This window comes from Leopardus geoffroyi, chromosome B1 (genome assembly GCF_018350155.1).
Source record: "Leopardus geoffroyi isolate Oge1 chromosome B1, O.geoffroyi_Oge1_pat1.0, whole genome shotgun sequence".
NCBI lineage: Eukaryota > Metazoa > Chordata > Mammalia > Carnivora > Felidae > Leopardus > Leopardus geoffroyi.
In genome coordinates, this window is record NC_059327.1 from 51417375 (window position 1) to 51435941 (window position 18567).

Here is an 18567-nt window from a genome sequence, read left to right on the forward strand (position 1 = left end):
AATGAGATTTTAAAATTCCACAGACATGACTGTCTTAGAATGCTAGCAAAATCTATTCCACTATGAAAACCTTCACTTTCCCCAAACCTGTTTGCTGACCAAACTACTTTAATTGTGGCAGTTAGAGTATCTTTCTTAAGCACTTAGGTGTCTGTCAGGCACATGCTCTAAGTACTGGCACTGTGCTAGATTCAGGAGGAAACACCACACACAGTAGTAACGCTGCAGTGCTGATTTGTGAATTCTCAGGGTCAAGCACTTTGCCTGGGAAAGACTCTGTGGCCACTGAGTCTGTCCTTCTAGATCAGTAACCTCCCTGCTGGGAAAGGGGGATGGATTGCTCCCCTGACTCCCGGAGAGCTCCGTTTCTCTTATGAAGGATGGCAAATACCTGTTTAAACTTCTTTTTGATATTCTGGTGAGGGGCCTTCCTAGCTGTGCCCCAGGTACAGGAAAATCTCATAATGCTGTGGGGAGATGTGCAAGTAAAGCCTTATGGACATGACTCTGATTGGAAAGGGACATTGCTGGTCACCTCCTCTTTCACACTTGCTGACTTTCTCACTTGCTGACAGAGGCCTGATTGGGTGACCACATGTTTCATGAATCTCTTCCAGCCACAGAGGTTGAATATTTGACTAGTCTAAACTAATCATGTAATTCCATTTCCCTTGTCAAAGGACATGTGATACCACCCTGGCCAATAAGAGGCTTCTAAAAAGGTTTTTTTTATATACATTAAAAAGAATACAAGTCAGGGATTCGTCTCTTCATGCTTTTGATTGTTGTATGTGGATGTGAGTTTTGGCACTTCTACAGCCACCATGTGACCACGAGGAGAAAGCCAAAAGAATTCTAGAGTCTTAACTTGGTCAAGCCATTGAATTAATCAACCATGAAATCACTCTGCCTCTGGGCAACAAAATCCTTAACTTAAAAACACTTTTAGCTGGGAATTCCTTTTCTTGTAGCCAAAAGCATCCTAACACAACAGTGGCCCAACATGGAGCTTTGACCAAAGGATCCAACAGGACACAAGGCAGCATCAGCAGGGTATTAACTACAAACCTGCATTATCCACATGTAGAATAATGAGCTACCGCGTGACTTGGCACATAAGATAAACTCACTGAGCACCTTGTCATATTATGGATGAGGAATCTGAGGCTTAGGGAAGTTATAAGAACCAAATTCCGTGGTTCTTTATATTTCATAAATTGCTTTTATATTGGTCACCTCACTTAATCATTATAAAAATTACTATTATTATCTTCATTTTATAAGTGAGTAAGCTAAAGCTGATGTGGAATATTAAACTATTAATAGTTACATTGTGTTTTATAGTTTTATGCAGTTTTTTGCTCATCATAATTTCTCTAATTATTACCTTTAAATTGAATCTGTAAGGTAGAGGTTTGTAAATAAAGAAACGGGCTCAGAAGGGTCAACTTGGCCAAGCTCCGCTAAGGTCCAAAGCTGTTCTTCCTACATCAGTGACTCTCACAGTGCAGGCCCTGGACCCACAGAGTCAGCATCACCAGTGAATGTCTTAGAAATGCAAATTATCAGGTTCCACCCAGACTCACTGTATCAGAAACTCTGGGATGGAGCTCAGCAATCTGTGTTTGTTTACTAAGACCTCTAGATGATTTTGGTGCACACTTATATTTGAGAAGTGTTTGCTTTGTACTACAGCTTTCTCTTCAGTGACCTGTCCAAAGTTATCCTTCAGGTTAGCCAGAGGTCTTGGTCAAGGGCCAAGTGTTCTTTCTAATACAAAAAGTCAAGGCTAAACTGAAAAAAGAATATGGACTCCAACCATAAAGATAGAAGCTATCTATCTGTGATAGATCACAGTTGTTGATCTCAGACTATAAAATCATGAAGCATATGCTATACTATAAGTAAAATATTGCCCTTCAACCTTGAAGAAAATTATTTTAGGATCAATAAGCAAAGATGATACTGTTGTATACTGTATACATCACATGATCGACTCATAGAACTTAAAACCCCAACTAGTGGGATGGCCAAGATTTAACCAAAGGAACTGAAGACTGCAGAAACTGATCCTTAATGAGCTGGTGAGAGGAAGGCAGACTATAATATCAGTCACCTACTATGCACCAGACCTTTGACAAATGTGATGTTGTCTCATCTCAAACAATCCCTCTTGGTAGGTATCACCCTGCCATGTAAAGTACCTGAGACTCAGGAACTTAACTAACTCGCCCAAGGTTCACCCAGCTAATGAGGAGTGAAATCATTGTTCAGATAAAAGCCTGGTTTCCTCCAAACTCTGAAATATTTTGGCTATTTCACTTTATTGTTGATTATGCTGCATCTGGGAGAAAAGCTTTCAAAGCAGCCCACATTGAGCACCAATGTCCTATCTGCAGCTGAGAGATTGGCTAGGTCCTCAGGACCCACTTACCCCTCTTTGCTTCTGAATCCACCCTACTTTGTACTCTGTGCAGGTGGTCAGGGAGCATCACGCTCATTTTTATAACCCTCAAATTGTCTAGCACAGGGCTCGGAACAGAACAGGTGCCCTTAAGTGTTTACTGAAAACATTCTCAGATACTGCTGTTGAGGCACAGCCCTGAGCTTCTGGAGATGATGTTATTGGAAGGAACAATATCTTCCCAGCATGTCTACTATGCCTCAGGCCACTGCTGGACAAACGAACCCTTGGTCTGAGCAACAGTGAAAAAAATCTTTCTGTTCCTGTGTGGTTGGATTGTATCAGCCCAGCACCTCCTGCAAGCCACAGGGTGGTTGCTCAAGAGATATTGTTGACAGATTGATTTACCGACTAATTTATACGACATACTTATCCAATGACATAGGTATCTTGGAGAGAGTTCAGAGGAAAATAACCAAGATGATTAAAGGATTGGAAAATGTGCTTTACAGGGAAAGGTTATGGGGACTGGGGTTATTTAACTTGGAGCTGAGAAAGCTGCTGAACACTGCATGCATAGGCTATTGCACTGGAAAGAAGATATGGCTCCTTTACTCCATCCTGCTAGCTTTCCACCTAGAACACCAAAGCCCAGAGAGCAGGGGTACCATGCAGTCAGCAGGTCTAGGCGTTGTGACCACTAGTCCAGTGGTCTCTCAGCAACACCAGGTCCCCAGCATCAGCACACACACACATGCATACACACACACACAAACCTATGTGCATACACATGCACAAACACACACCCAGTCACATACAAACACATTACAGGCATGAACACACACAGACACGCACATATAGACATGCATACACACACACACATACACAAACATACGTTTAAGCACATTGGTGCTAAAAATGGCAACCAGCTCTCCTATTTCCCCCAGCTTAGATAAGGAAAGCAGGCCTGTCTGAAACCACCATAATAAGAGGATTTCTGGATGATGTTTACATATCTAAGAGCATAAACAAAGAATAATGCAGGTTATACTTCTCTAGAAATTTCTCAGAGCAGAGGATATTCTCACTGTCTGAGGTGTACTTCTGGGCTGTGGGAAGGAACCAGATGCCCTCCCGGGCCTCCTTCATGGTTACACTGCCAGAAGGCAGTGGCTCATGCCCCCTTGCCCATCACTATGGAGTGGACCTCCTTCTCCAAGTAGAGGATGAGTCTGCAGTGGGGTGGAGCCCAATGGGAAAGTGCAGAACTGAAGCACAGAGATAATTAGTGTCAGTCACGCTGGACTTGGCTGAAAGTCTGCCCTCACTGGCTGTGTGCCCTCTGCAAATCACCCAGTTACCCCAAGTCTCAGTCTCTTTGTCATTAAATCTGGGACAGGAGGATGGCATTTGCCTCAACCAGGGATGACTAAAAAGAGCAACAAGGAGGAAAGAGGTTTGAGGCAGACCTGGGTTTGACTTAGTGGTGCTTCCATAATTTAACATCTCCATGCCCCATTTTCTTCTGTAGGAATGGGTGCAACGATGCTAACCCTGACACCAGTAGAGGAAATTCAATAATGTAATTCCTAGGGACTCCTGACCCCTTTTCCTGCCAATCTCTATATTCGCCCTGGCTCTTTATAGCCTTCTCTTGAAGTCTTGATCCTCTGAGAAGCAAACATGGCCCCTGAATCACCCCACCGTGGGCCATCCTCACCCTGTAGGAGTGGAGGGGCAGCTCCCCTCCACCCTAAGAGACTGAGGAGGGTCCTCAGGAGGGATTTCTCCCTCTCTGGCTCCAGTGACTGCATTGTTCACCCCCTCGGTGCAGGTGGGAGAACCAGACAGGCTATATAATATTAACATCTTGTAAATTAACGAGCAGGAACCTGAATCTTAGCAGCACCGTGTTTAAACATGACCTACCACCAAACAGCCCAGCAAGCTGGGGGAAGAGAACCAATCTTGCATCACCACATGCATCCTGCTCAAGACGTCCCTCCCAGAGTCTCAGGCTGAAACACCTCCCTCTTGGCTGTGACTTCCCAGAGCCAAGATACTCTACCCCTGGGGAGGCTGACCCTAAGAGACACATACCTACTGAGACTCAAAAAGACTCACCGTCCTCTGCAGAGCAAAAGAGCATGGCTGGCTCCTCTGAGCCCTCTGAGACCCCAGGGAAGTGGCCACTGGAGGAAAGTCAGACCACTGTGGATGCTTGCCCCTCTCTCTGAAGCTGATTCAGCCTCCCGGGGCCACAGGACTAGTGGCCTTCTTCTGGACAGCCCTTGCGGCTGCTCTCCTTGGCTTAAGAGCCCAGAGCCCCAGCCCCACAGAGCAGGTGACCTACCTCCTCTGCTTAAGCAGACAGTCCTTTTGCATGAAAGCCAGACACCCAGCAGCTCTCCTCAGAACAGAACTGGATTATGACAAACTGAGAGAGGATTAGTGGAGGACACCATCTGCAGAGAGAATAATTAGCTTAGTAGGTTACACAGATTGTTCCTGGCCCTCTGCCCAAGGCTGCACTCTTCAAGACTGTTAAACACAGCCCCCATGGGCTTTCAGGGAAGCCCTCCCAGCACCAGGGGCTCCCACCTGATTCCAGCTGCTTGGGTAGGCCATGAGCAGCCTGCGCTGACAGGGGATGCTCCATGGAAACACAAGTACTGAGCTGGAAACACCAGGGGAGAAATGGTTAGCTGATTCCCATCTCCCTGAATAAATCAGAAAAGGAAATATGATGTCATTGCAAGAGATAGGAATTCGGTATATGAAGTCCTAACAGAACCATCTGACAATTACACATATCTATCAGCTGTTTTCTGTACCAATGCTGAATAACCAGTTTCCCCCTTGTAAGACCCTACTTACTCATTTTAGACTGAAGTGATCATTTTGGCTTTATGTTGACAACACTTCTGGTGAAATTTTGAAGCCTGGAATTATCAAATCCTCTCTCTCTCTCTCTCTCCCTCCCTCCCTTCCTCCCTCTCTCTGAGGGCAGGAAACTATTCTTTCTTAGAATATTCATGTTTAGGTTCAGGGTTGCTTAGAGGCAGGAATGAACTATGTAACTTGAAACTTGGTGGTTTCCTCAATGGAATTTAATGAGGTTAAAGAGTCACCTGCAGAAACAACTGGAACTGATAATGAATTGCCATCAAGAAACAAAGACTTGGCCAATGTGTGTTCAATATAAATATGATCAGTTCTACAAATGAAATCCCTCAAGGCTTGCTTCTGGCTGACAGATACAGGGTTTAGTCCAATTAGATGTGCACAGATGTGTGTTACAGAGTGGAGATCACTCTGTATTTGAAATATAAGTGTATTAGTCAAGATCCTCAAGTGAAATACAACCAATAGAATATTTAGAGATATAGATATGTAGAAATAGATTATGAGGGATTGGCCTATGCAATTATGGAGGCTAAAAAGTCCCACATCTGCAAGCTGGAGAGCCAGAAGGACTGGTGATATAGTTCCTTTTTTTTTTTAATATGAAATTTATTGTCAAATTGGTTTCCATACAACATCCAGTATTCATCCCAACAGGTGCCCTCCTCAATACCCATTACCCATCCTCCCCTCCCTAATCCCAGCCAGAAGGCCTGAAAACCATCTGATGATGCAAGTCCCAGCCTGCATCCAAAGACCCAAGAACCAGGAGAAATGATGTCCAAGGTCAGGAGAAGATAGATGTTTCAGCTTATACAGAGAGAAAAAAATCACCTTCCCTCCACTTTCTTCTTCTATTGGGGCCCTCAGCAGATTGTATGGTGCACACTCACATTGGGGAAGACAATCTGCTTTACTGAATCTACCGATTTGAATATGAACCTCTTTCAGAATCACCTTCAAGACAAGTCCAGAAATGATGTTTTACCAGCCATCTGGGCATCTCTTAGCCCAGTCAAGTTGATACATAAAGTTAATAGTCACACTGGGCTTGCCCAGGTAATTTTAATAAGAACAAATATTTTCAAACACAATAGTCATTGGCTGAAATCCAGATTTTTTTATGCCAACTGTAGAACATAAGAAGCACAAACACATTTCAGATGGTATGTATTGGTTCATTGAGTACCCGAAAAGTGTACAACATTCATTGGTATTCAGTAAATGCCAATTCATCTACCCTATGAAGTAGGTATTATTATCATACCAATTTTTGAATGGAGAAACTGAGTCCTGGAAAACTTAGCTTTCCAAAAGACATTTGGCTGGCATGCAGTGGGGTCAGAATTTGGATCCAGGCTGCTTGGCATCAGCCTCCATGTGTCTAAGAACTGCACTTTACTTTTTGTGGGGAGAACAGCATAGGCCCAGAGAAGGAATGATTTTATTAAAGGAATAAGAAAGAGAAGGAAGTGTCAAAAGGGAATGAGAAGAGCTAAAAAGAAAGCGGGTGCAGAAAACCAAGAAAAGAATGTTTCAAGTATGGAGGAATCCAGCCAAAGGCTGTTGAGACATCAAGGAAGAAAAGGTGGGGAAATGAATGGCCCTAGTTGCTGGCAGTGCAGAGAGGCTTGGTGGCTTCACAAGAGCTACTTTAGTAGACAGGTGAGAGCAGAAGATAGACTGTATGTAAGAGCGTGGTAGGCAAATAGAGGCAGTTATTGGGAAGTTTGCAGTGAAAGATAGGAAAGAGAGAAGATGGTAACCAGAGGAGATGGCCTCTGTGTGCCTGAAGACAGAAGAGATAAGCCAGTGCAGGGGGACATGGAGAATGCAGGAGAGATGAGACAATGAGCGGAGAGTGGGGGGAGGGGGAGGTCACAGCTCATTATGGGACTTGGGACTGGCATGTAAATTCAGCCATTCAGACACAGAGTAAAAACTTCAGCAGGTTTCCACATCACCCAGACAAGGAAACCTGTAGCCTCTGGACAGTCATCACTCCCAAGAGTCTTGTCTCTATGATTTCCAGCGACGCAGTAAAATTTGGGACTCTCTAGTCAACCTATCTTTCACCTTTGGCATTGTTCATACCACTCTGTGTTTCTTTTTGCACTTATTCTTTCTTTCACTGCTTTGTCTGTGCTGGTGCTTGCATTGTGTCTTCTGAAATCTACATCATCAACCTTTTCATGGAGCATTGCCTCTGCTTCCTTGCTGTAACTGAAGCCCAACCCTCCTAATCTCACCACTTCCTCTGCAGCCCTTGAGGGAATGCTGTGTCACCTCTCACACCTTCCTAGGAATGGAACTGGCTTTCCACAAAAACTGCTATTCTACCATTTCTCACTGTCATACAAAGACCCTTCTCCCTTTGAAGGGCTTGCCATCAGGCTTAGCTACTACCCACCACTCCTCATTACTATCATCTCATGGACTCACTCTGTCTTCCTCAGTCCTGGGGAATTTGGCACCCAATGATGCAGAATCTCCCTTTCTGCTTCATTCCAGCCAACATTCTCTGAGATCTAGATGTCTCTGTCACACCCAGCCCACAAGCTGGCTTCAAATGCCCTTGACTCAATACTCTATGTCTATACCCCACGTCACCAGCTCACTCCCATGTCCATTCCCAAGGTCTTCTCTCCCAGACATGCTTGGTTCTGGAAACCTCAACTCTAAGATGTCAGTCTCAGGCCATGGTCTTCTATCTCTGGCTCTCTTCCTCTCTTCCCCCTACTACAAGTGTTCTCCATGCTCAGCAGAACTTAGTCATTCTCCTCAGATTCCTTTGCCCCCTTCCTACCTCTGGATCACTTTGTACCCAGCCCAGTGCCCATGGGACATTCTTTCAGCCACTGTCTTGCTGATCAATACAGCCATCTCCTTCTTCTTTTCCACCCTCAGGGGTTGGAAGCTCAGCTGAACTTAGTCACTCTCCTCAGATTCCTTTGCCTCCTTCCTATCTCTGGATCACTTTGTACCCAGCCCAGTGCCCATGGGACATTCTTTCAGCCACTGTCTTGCTGATCAATCCAGCCATCTCCTTCTTCTTTTCCACCCTCAGGGTTTGGAAGCTTCTGAAGGAATTTACTCATTCCAGTGGATTGAAATTTCTGCCAACTCCTGGTATCAACATTATCTGGGCATCCAATGCTACTCCTCAGTGCTTCTACATTTCTCTGGTCAGGTCCAGTCCTCACTCTATCTACTCCAAACCATCACCAATTTTTCCAGGTCACTGCCTCAACAGACTTCTGACCAAGATAATAGGAGCTGGGCTTTTTGTCCATAGGATTAAAATCATTCCTCTGCTACTTGTCCCTCTCTAGGTGTTGACCTCTTTTTACTCCCTCCTCTCCAAGAAAGACCCTCAGGAAAGCTTTAGACCTGGACCAATATGCATTCACCAAGTGTGGTAAAGTCTTTGATTGAATTATGTTTTCCACAGCTTGGGTTTAGGGGATATAAGGCTATCTTTGTATCTATCACTGTCCTACTCTCTACAGCTATTCTTCCAAACCTCTGCTTTCCCCACCTGCCCAAACCCCATTAATGCCCCCTCACCCTTAGCAACAACATCATCTGTGCCCTACTATTGTAAAGTAAAAATCAGAATGTGATCACTTTTTTCTCAAATAAGCAGTTAAACAAGTTCCAACCCCATCCCACATAGATGGGAAACTCAGTACCCTTCCCCATGTCTCTGAAGGGATTCGGGGGACTAGAACTTTCATCTTCATGCACCAGAATCTCATTTACTGCTGCCAAATTCCCACTCACTGAGTAGCTTTTTGTTACTTTTCTCTGTCCTACATTGATCTTAATTTCTTCATAACCAGATAATTGTGCATACTAGATGTCTGTGATGTAGGGGGTAAAAATGGGCAGTTCAGATTATGTCACAGCCCAGTGAGGAAGGACAATTTAAAGTGACTCTGGTACATCCCTGTATGCCAAAAGGGATGTATGCCTTGGTCCTCACCCCTTCCCTCCAGTGAGGACTTTTCATAGTGGCCCCTCCTCTTGGACACTAGCTTCCTCCATTGTTCCCTCTTCTTCAAATTCCTCCTTGGAACTCCCCAGATTCCTCACCTCTTCTACCCCTAAGGCTTTGCTATTTCTTTTTCCCCAACAAATGTTTTATTATCCTCAGGCAAAAAGACTTTGTTGTTGGGGCAGGTGAGATCAGTTGCTTACCTAACTGCCATGTCTGCTTTCTTCACTGCCAATAGGACCCCACTTTTTGAGGCTGAATATTGAATGTCCTGTCCACTTCTTATGCAAAGCCATTTATGTGTCCTTCTGCCTTCTGCTCCAGTATTCCCCAAGAGCTATCTTGGCACAACCAAAGAAGCCAATTAAGTTATTCTAAAAAATTTCTTCCCAAGATGATCTCTCCCCTGGCCCTAAAGCTAACTTCCACATCTGTCTCTCCCACATTGAAGTTAGGGTCCTGTTGTATAATGGCCCTTCTCAACTTTCTATCATGACCCCACACCTCTACCTGTTTTTGTTTCATCATCCACCCACTTCTCTTGACCTAGAGGGAGAAGTGGTCCCCAACCTGGCTAATCTACCAGACTCCATCCTCTTTCTCTGCCTTGACCCTCAGTCCCCAGTTAGTCCTGCTCTGTCTCCACAAAGTCATTTTCTCCAGGCATCCATCCCTGTCTGGACTGGGTGTCCCTCCTCTCCTCCTGAGTGCTCTGCCCTTATCTTCAAACAGCACTATTGTGATTGGTCTGCTCCTCTTCTAGACTGGAGACTCTGTGAAGACAAGGCCTGTGTGTTCATTCATTCAGTTAATATGAAGTTTCTGCTCTATGTTAGATGCTGTTCTAGGGACATGGTCCCTACAGTGAGCAGAGCAAAGATCCTGCTCTCATAGACATTCATTCTAGTGAGGGGAACAAAAACACATAGCAAATAAATACATGACAGGTGGTAATAAGTGCTGTGAAGCAAAATAAAGCAGGATGAGGATACAGAGAGTGAGAAGAAGGGACTGCCTTTTTAGGGACATGGTCAGGGAAAGCATCTCTGAGGATGTGACATTTGGTTGAGTTCTGAGTGAAAAGAACTAGTCAGATAGGTACCTGGGAGAAGAGCTTTCTGGACAGAGGCAAGAAAATGTTCAAAATCCCCAAGAATGAGTTTGCCCCAAGGCCAGTGCAAGTAACAGGGGGCACATCATAGGAGATTTTATAGGATATATCTGTATCTCACACCTGCAGTGGAATGGCTTCTCTCACATGCTTCATAAACATTTTTTTTTTGAGTGAATGAATGATTGCTTAGAAACATGCTGAGGCTTACTGTGTATGTCTTCTACTTTCAGGGGTCCTTGCCCAGGGAAACTAAGGGTTCCCACCCATCTAACAGGTTGCATGCTCACAAAGCCTAAATTTACCTTCTGACGAGTGTCCCCTATAGGGTAAACCTTTGGCTTACATGATAATTTGTCTTTAATGGAGCTCCTTTTACATTAATGAGCAGACTTCCTGCCCCCACTCCCCAGGCCCAAAAAAGTTTCCCAAGATGACTGATGACTGTCCCTTTCTCAGGGCCCTGACAGGAAGTAGGACTTGCAATGCACATTGGTGACCAGGGGAGATATCCTGCAACCTAAACTCCCCCACTTCCTGGTTCTGGCAAATCGCTTTATTTCTGTGAACAAGAAACCCCCATTGCCTGGTCCATCTCATGACCTGATTTGACCCAACTTGGGCCTCAGAAATTAGTTTCTATAGCAGTTAGAGACTGAATGTCAATACACATAACTCTAAACCCAAATACCAGTGGCTTAAGAAGTGGGTGTTTTTTTCTCTCATGTCACAAGTCCGGAGTCCAGTAGTCAGTGGCTGGTGCAGTAGCCTTAGCTGTCATCAGGGACCCCAAGATGGGATACTCACTCCTGTGCTTGTAACAGGACTGCTAGTGCTCCTGTGATCATCTCTGCATTCCCAATCGGAAGAAAGAAAGGGATAATGGGCAAATGGGCTTTCCAAAGCCCAGAAAACCTACCCAGGGACTATGTCACATAACCATTCCAATCTGCAAGGGAGGCAGGGAAATGTTTTTCGATTGTGTACATTGCCCCTCTGGGAAAATTGAGGTCCTATTGGTAAGACTAGGGGAGAATAAATCTTGGATAGACCACAAAAAGTCTCTCTCAGAATCAACCCTCTTGAGCTACCCATCATCCATGAATATCCTTTTTCATATTCATATTCATGCCCACTAAGAGTGATGCTTTCTTTCTGTTATGTCTAAATGTGGTCCCTGTAGCCCAAAGGTCTAAAAACTAAAAGTCAAAGATTCTACCTCAGCATCCCCCATATGCAATGACAGAAAAGGAAGATAACTGTCTTAAAACCCCCATCAAGGAAAGAGAATAGCGGGAAACTCATTGCAGTCATTGGTCCATAACAATTCTGGAATATTCTAAACAGAACACAGAATAAGCATGGACTGTTGGTCTTGGCCATGGACTGTATTCCTGGCCAGTTGCTTCACCCTCTGGGAGAATTTCTCTTAAGCATTTTCCTCACTGTTTCCCCTCTAGGAGGTTTTTCCTCATCCATTACTCCCCTTCCTCCATCTCAGAATGGTCTTTGGAAGAATGACTTTCCTTAGAAATTCACAGCTTTTAAAGCTCACCTCCTATTTGCTTCTGTCTGGAGGTGCAGGAATCATTTTTAAGAATCTTGGGATGTTGCAGGTCAGGTTCGGCTTTTGATGGTAATATTGTTCTCTCAAAACTTAACTGACTTTGGTTCTAATTGGCTCCAGCCAATTCCACATGCAAACAACCACACAGAACCAAAGATCCTATCTAGACTTAATTTTTAGGGCTGCTTGCCTTATTCTGTTGGCCTCTATGTAATCCCTTAGCTCATAAAATATGACTACTGACCTGAGGTAACTTCTAACAATAAGCTCCAATCAGAAGGTTTAATCCTAATTTTATTAGGAGATCAATACTTTTGCCTGATGGGATAGCAGTCCAGTCTTATCTTACTGTGGCTGTCATTCTCAAGTCCTTATTTATAAACTGTTTAATTTGAAGTATAGAAAGAGTTGGGTTTTTTGATCCTGTAAGACTCCAAATTACAGTGATCTCTTTGGACACCCATGTGGATAGCAGGCCAAAAGGTGGAAGCAACCCAATGTCCATCAGTGGATGAATGGACAAACAAAATATAGTCTATCCATACAATGGAATATTATCCTGCCTTAAAAAGGAAGGAAATTCTGACACAAGCTACAACATGGATGAACTCTGAGGACATTATTCTAATGAAATAAACTCATCACAAAAGGACAAGTGATTCTAATAATATGAGGTGCCTAGAGTAGTCAAACTCATAGACAATTAAGATGGTGGTTGTCAGGAGCTTTGGGGAGAAGAGAATGGGGAGCTATTGTTTGCTGGGTACAGAGTTTCCATTTGGGAAGATGAAAAAGTTCTGGAGATGGATGGTGCTGATGGCTGCATGACAATCTGGGTGTACTTAATGTCACTGAACTGTATACTTGAAAATTATTGAAATGGTAAATCTTATGTGCATTTGCCATAATTTTTAAAAAATCATCTTTAATAAATTATAAGCAAAAAAATTGCAATGTTCTCAGCATAGATTGTAGACTATAGGTGAAGGGTATATCTCTAAGATGTATTTTCATCCATCTCTGCTTGCAGACTGCCCTACTCCAGTCTGAATTTCTCTCTCTTTCTCTCTGTATTTTGCTGTCAGAAGTCTGTATTTTTCTTACCATATTCCCTGATGCTACAGCTTTGTTTGGCATATGGCATACATTCCAAGGTACAGTAGGTGACAGTTTAAAATGTCTTCAAATGCATCATGAGGTTACTAGTTTTTATTCTGTAATATCTGATATATTAATATCTCTCTACCTATTTTCTTCATTCAGTTACTTTCAAATATTAGGTTGTCAGTCCCACTCCTGTCTGCCTCAGGTAGGAATTGGTAGAATTGTGTGGTAGAAGCCACCAAATTATGGCGGTTTAAACAGAAATGGGTTTGTTTTCATTGTCTAACAAACAGTCTAGAAGTAGGTAACTGATGGTGTTGGTTTGGTGTGTAAAGGTTAAGACCTCTCTGATTTGAATAGCCTTTTTCTTAGGGTCCAAGATGCTTCTGAGATCTCAGCCATGTCATCTATCTTCTCGGCAGGAAGAGCAAATGATAAAGAGAGACAAAAATGTGTGTTCCAGAGGTGCCTGGGTGGCTCAGTCAGTTAAGTGTCCAACTCCTGATTTCAGCTCAGATCATGATCTCACAGTTCATAAGTTCAAGCCCTGCACTGGGCTCTGTGCTGACAGCATGGAGCCTGCTTGAGATTCTCTCTCTCATTCTCTGCATTTTTTCTCTCTCTTCTTTCTCTCTCAAAATAAGTAAATGAATTTATAAAATGTGTGTTTCAGGTGGATATGCTCCTCTTAAAACACTTCCCTGATATACCAGCTAAGAACTGCTACTTATATGTTATTGGAAACAAACTTTATCAAACAGCCAGCCCTCTCCAAACATGAGAATTCTGTTAGTAATGCAAAGGAGGAAGGTAAATGTTGGAGAACAACGAGAATTCTCTGTATCTCTACTGACGAAATTCAAGTTCTCTTGAAACCACAAGCCAGCATCTCATAGCCAATCTGTCAACTGTCCTATTAGACTGCTGTCACCTTACTTTGGTCATTCTTAGTAGGTAGAATAAAGTTTTTGGAAATTTTATTTTTATGTATTTTCTTTCAATGTACCTATGCTATATATATGTAAATAAAAGTTATGTGTGCCATATAAGTTCCTTTAGGGAACCAGTCAAGATTCTACAGAAAAACAGAACCAAGAGGAGAGATAGATAGATGATGATTTTAGATAGATAGTTGATAAATGATGGTGATAGATAGATTTATAGATTGATAAATTGATAAATGATTGACAGATGATGGTAGACGATAGATAGATAGATAAATATTAAGAAATTTATTTTAAGAAATTGGCTTATATGATTATGGTATGTTAGTATATTAGTCCAAAATCTATAGGACAGGATGGCATTCTAGAAACTTAGGTAGGAGTTGGTGCTGCAGTCTTAAAGCAAAATTTCTTCTTTTTCAGGAAGTTTCAGTTTTTTTCTTGAGGCCTTCAGTTGATTAGAAGAGGTCCAGCAACAATATCAAGAGTAGTCACCTTTACCTAAAGTCAACTAATTACAGCTGTCAATCACACTTGGAAAATACCTTAGCAAAACCTAGATTAGTGTTTGATTAAATAACTGGGTACTATAGTCCTGTCAAGTTGGCACATAAAACTGACCATCATAGACAGGTAACACAACGTAGATGAAATGGCACTAATATCGGGTCAGAGCCTTGGGTTCCAGTCTGAACTCTGATATCTAGTGATGTTCCCTTTGCTATGGGCCTCATTCCATTATCTGGAAATTTAAGGGCATGGACAAGAATACCTTTGTGTTCCCTTCCAGATGTAATATTTTTAAATATTAAATATTTTAAATATTCTGATTTTAATTTAAATATTAAATATTTTAATTTTAATATTTGATATGTTAAAATATGACTTTACTGTGTATTTTTTTGTACTTCTAGGATCCACAGTCATGTCTTAGTATGATGATGAAGGTGATAAAAACAATGTTGATCAACATTATAGAATATGAAGATTCCCCCCCAAAATTAAAAATAGAACTGCCATGTATGATCCTGAAATTTCACTTCTGGGTATGTACCCAAAATAAATAAAACAGGATATCAAAGAGATATCTGCCCCTCCATGTTTATTGCAGCATTATTCACAATAACCAAGATATAGAAACAACCTAAGTGTCTACTGATGAGTGAATGGATAAAGAACACATGATGTGTGTGTGTGTGTGTGTGTGTGTGTAATGAAAGATTATTCAGCCATAAGAAAGAAGGAAATCCTGCTGTTTGTGACAACATGGATAAAACTGGAAGGTATTATGCTAAGTGAAAAAAGCCAGACACAGAAAGACAGTTATTGCCTGGTCTCACTATATGTGAAATCTAAAAAAAAAAAAAAAAGTCAAACTCATAGAAAGAAACAGAGAGTTTAAAAGTGGTTGCTGGGGCTGGGGTTGAGGAAACAGAAATAGGGAGAAGTTGGTAAAAGGGCACAAACTTCCAGTTATATGATGAATAAGGTCTGAAGATCTAATGTTGTAACATGGTAACTACTACAAAAAAAGTTGGTGATAAAGGATGAAAAGAAAAAGTAATGATCAGATCTGCCCTGAATCACTCAAACATAGCCGAAATCTCCAGGTTATAGTGTATATCATAGCCTTCTGAAGGAAGCAGTTATGTAAACTCTACTTGAACACTAACTGGAGTCTGTGAACCTAAACATCCAGGTCTTATCTAGAAAATTCTTGAATCCGGCAATCTGCAATGGCTGTTAGTATGGCCAACTGTTAAGGTCAGGGTTTCAACACTAGTTTTGTGATCTTGTACAAAGTATTTAGTCTCTCTAAGCCTCAGTTTTCTCATATGTGAAATGAGAATGACCATTATATCTATCCTATGGAATTATTGCAAGGATTAAAAAGAGATAGTTAAAGCTCCTGGAATATAACTCTATTTACTAACGGAAAGTACTCCAGCATTCCTTGGTAAGTACATGAAATTGTTTTGTTTTTTGTTGTTTTTATGACCAAATAGGCCTGTAAGATAGATGAGCTGAGATACATACATTCATTCCACAAACAGTAAATAGGAAAAGGCGCATCAAGTACCATTAAGTTCAAGAGTGCTGAACTCTGTGGCTTTTGTATGGATCTCATGGGAGATCTGAGAAAAGTCCATGTTTAACTAAAGAACATTGGGTGTGGCCAAAATGAGCCACGTTCATAGGTAGGTCCATAACCTGTTTCTCTCCTGTCAATATCACCTCATGATGCTTTCAATTATTCAACTAACAAACACTTACTGAGTACTAGCCACCATCCAGGCCCTACACAAGGCATCAGGGCCCCAGAGAGGAAGAAGGCATTGTCCATGTCTTTGTGGGACATGCAAGCTATAAGGAGAGGCCCTCAATAAACAGGTGAAATGTCCTGTCATTATGATAAAGATAGTCACATTCATTCAACAAGCCTACTATGGCTTGGAGAACAGGGAATAAAATAGTCATCAATAAAATGAAATACTCTCATGACTTACAATCTAGGGGGAAACAGTCATTAAAACTAATCATTCAAATGGTTAAGTGAACACTTACAATGTGCAAAGTGCTGCTGGTGATGCATTTAGTGCCATAGACCATGTCACAAGGGCTCAGGAAAGCTTTCCCCGGGCAAGAGATGATTAAGCTGAGACATGAACCAGAATGATGGAGGCAGAATGAGGGAGGAGAGAGTGCTCTAGGAGAGAAGACAGTGTATGCAAAGTTCTGGAGGGAGGACAGAGGAGGACTGGAAAAGTGTGGATGGGTAAGGCCCGGAGGCAGTTGGTATAGCCACCAGGATGGACTGGACAAGAAAGAAGAATCCAGATCATTACAGTGCCTTTTAAACCTCATGAAGTCTTTGGGGCTTACTCTGTGAGCAACAATTGTATTGCAAGTTTGAAGTAAGAAACTGACATAGTTCAACTTTATGTATGTTATATATTTGTGTGTAGCAAAAAGGGAAGATATAATTTACATAAAATAAAATTCAGAGATCTTAAGTGAGGATACATGCTGGAGTAAGTAACCAACCCTCAAAACAAGATGCAGGACGTTATGATCACTTTAGCAAGTTCCCTCCTGCCAACGTCCATCCCATAATCAGATTTGTTTTGTATGTTTATTTACTCTGGCAATAGTGTAGAGAATGGGTGATGGGGGTGGAGGCAAAAACTGATGAGGGATATACTTGGGTAGTAGCAATGGGGATTGAAGCGAAGGAACTCAATAAATAGAAGAAAACGTTGGTAGAGCTTGGAATGTCTGGGAAGGAACAGGGGAGGGGCAGTCAGAATGACCCACAAGTTGCTGGCTGGAGTAGTTGGAGGGACGCCTAACCACCCTGGGGAAGAAGGATCTGGAAGACTTTCCAGAAGAGCTAATGTGCAGGCTGAGTTTTGCAAAATCAATGAGAGTTAGCCAGGTGAGGGGAGTGAAAAGTGCATTTTAGGAAGGGGGTGGCAAAGGACAATCTCAGGGAAGATCCTGGGAACGAATACAGATGAGAGCACCTGGATCTAGCCTCACCTTAAATATACCCTAAGACATTTTACTTCTGTGCAACAATAAAATTTCACTTGGTCTAAGCTAGTTTGAGCTTCTGATGTAACAGAGAGTTGTGGTTATGAGGAGAAAATTGAGAGGGATGGAAAAGGAGGTGAGAGCAGCCTCTAGGTCCAGGGTGTTGAGCCCCAGATCAATGCCACTTAGGAGAGAAGTCAAGAAAGAACACCTGAGTTTCCAGGCACAGTGACTGACCTGTAGGACCTACCCCAGGACTGTGGGCAAGGACAGCTCCCACCCAGTGGGTCTAGACTCGGAAACTCACCGCCTCAAACCACTGTGTCAGGATCCACTCCCCCTGGCAAAACACCCCATGAAAATCCTGAGCCCCCAAGGACCCCAAAAACCTAGCAAAGCTCCCCAGTCATCCATTCTATGGGAGAAGACTGAGCACTTTAACACTCCCCAGGCTGGGGATAGAGGTGAGAGGACACATCCATTGCATAAATTTGGAAGTCATTTGCAATAGATGGACATTGAAGTCATGTGGCTAGAAAAAAAAATCCCTCAAGAATATGTGACCCGTGACCATTGAGGACACTATGCTGGGTGAAAGAAACCAATCACAAAAGGGCAAATACCGTATGATTCTGCTTATATGAGATGTCTAATGTATTCACCCTCATAGAGCCAGCATGTAGAACAGTAATTGCCAGTGACTGGAAGAAAAGGAACACGGAGAGGTGCTCATCAATGGGCATAATGTTTCAGTTACATGGGATGGATAGGTTCTAGAGACTTGCTGGATGATGGATTGCCTGTAGTTAACAAGACTGTGCTGTGCACCTAAAAATGTATTGAAGGTAGATCTCATGTTAAGTGTTACCATAATAGAGCTTTTAAAAAGAACATGTAGTTTAAAAAGAGAAGAGGGTAAGGATCGAACAATGGATGACACCAACATGTCAGGGACAAATAGAGGAAGAGAAGTCTTCACAGAAGGCAGAGAGTGCATGTATG

The 18567-nt window shown here is 42.5% G+C and overlaps 1 protein-coding gene across 5 annotated transcripts in view; it reads right to left on the reverse strand.

Annotated features, from left to right (window-relative positions):
- The window catches only part of RP1L1 (RP1 like 1), a 66261-nt gene that overhangs the window by 46536 nt on the left and 1158 nt on the right, over positions 1-18567 (reverse strand). For 4 of the 5 annotated variants that reach the window (XM_045462106.1, XM_045462111.1, XM_045462130.1 and 1 more), the window contains exon 1: positions 4529-4761. The gene's annotated coding sequence lies outside the window, so the exon portion shown is untranslated. Of the gene's footprint in view, positions 1-4528; positions 4870-18567 lie in introns of those variants that run through there. The other variant, XM_045462102.1, reaches the window with a different exon arrangement.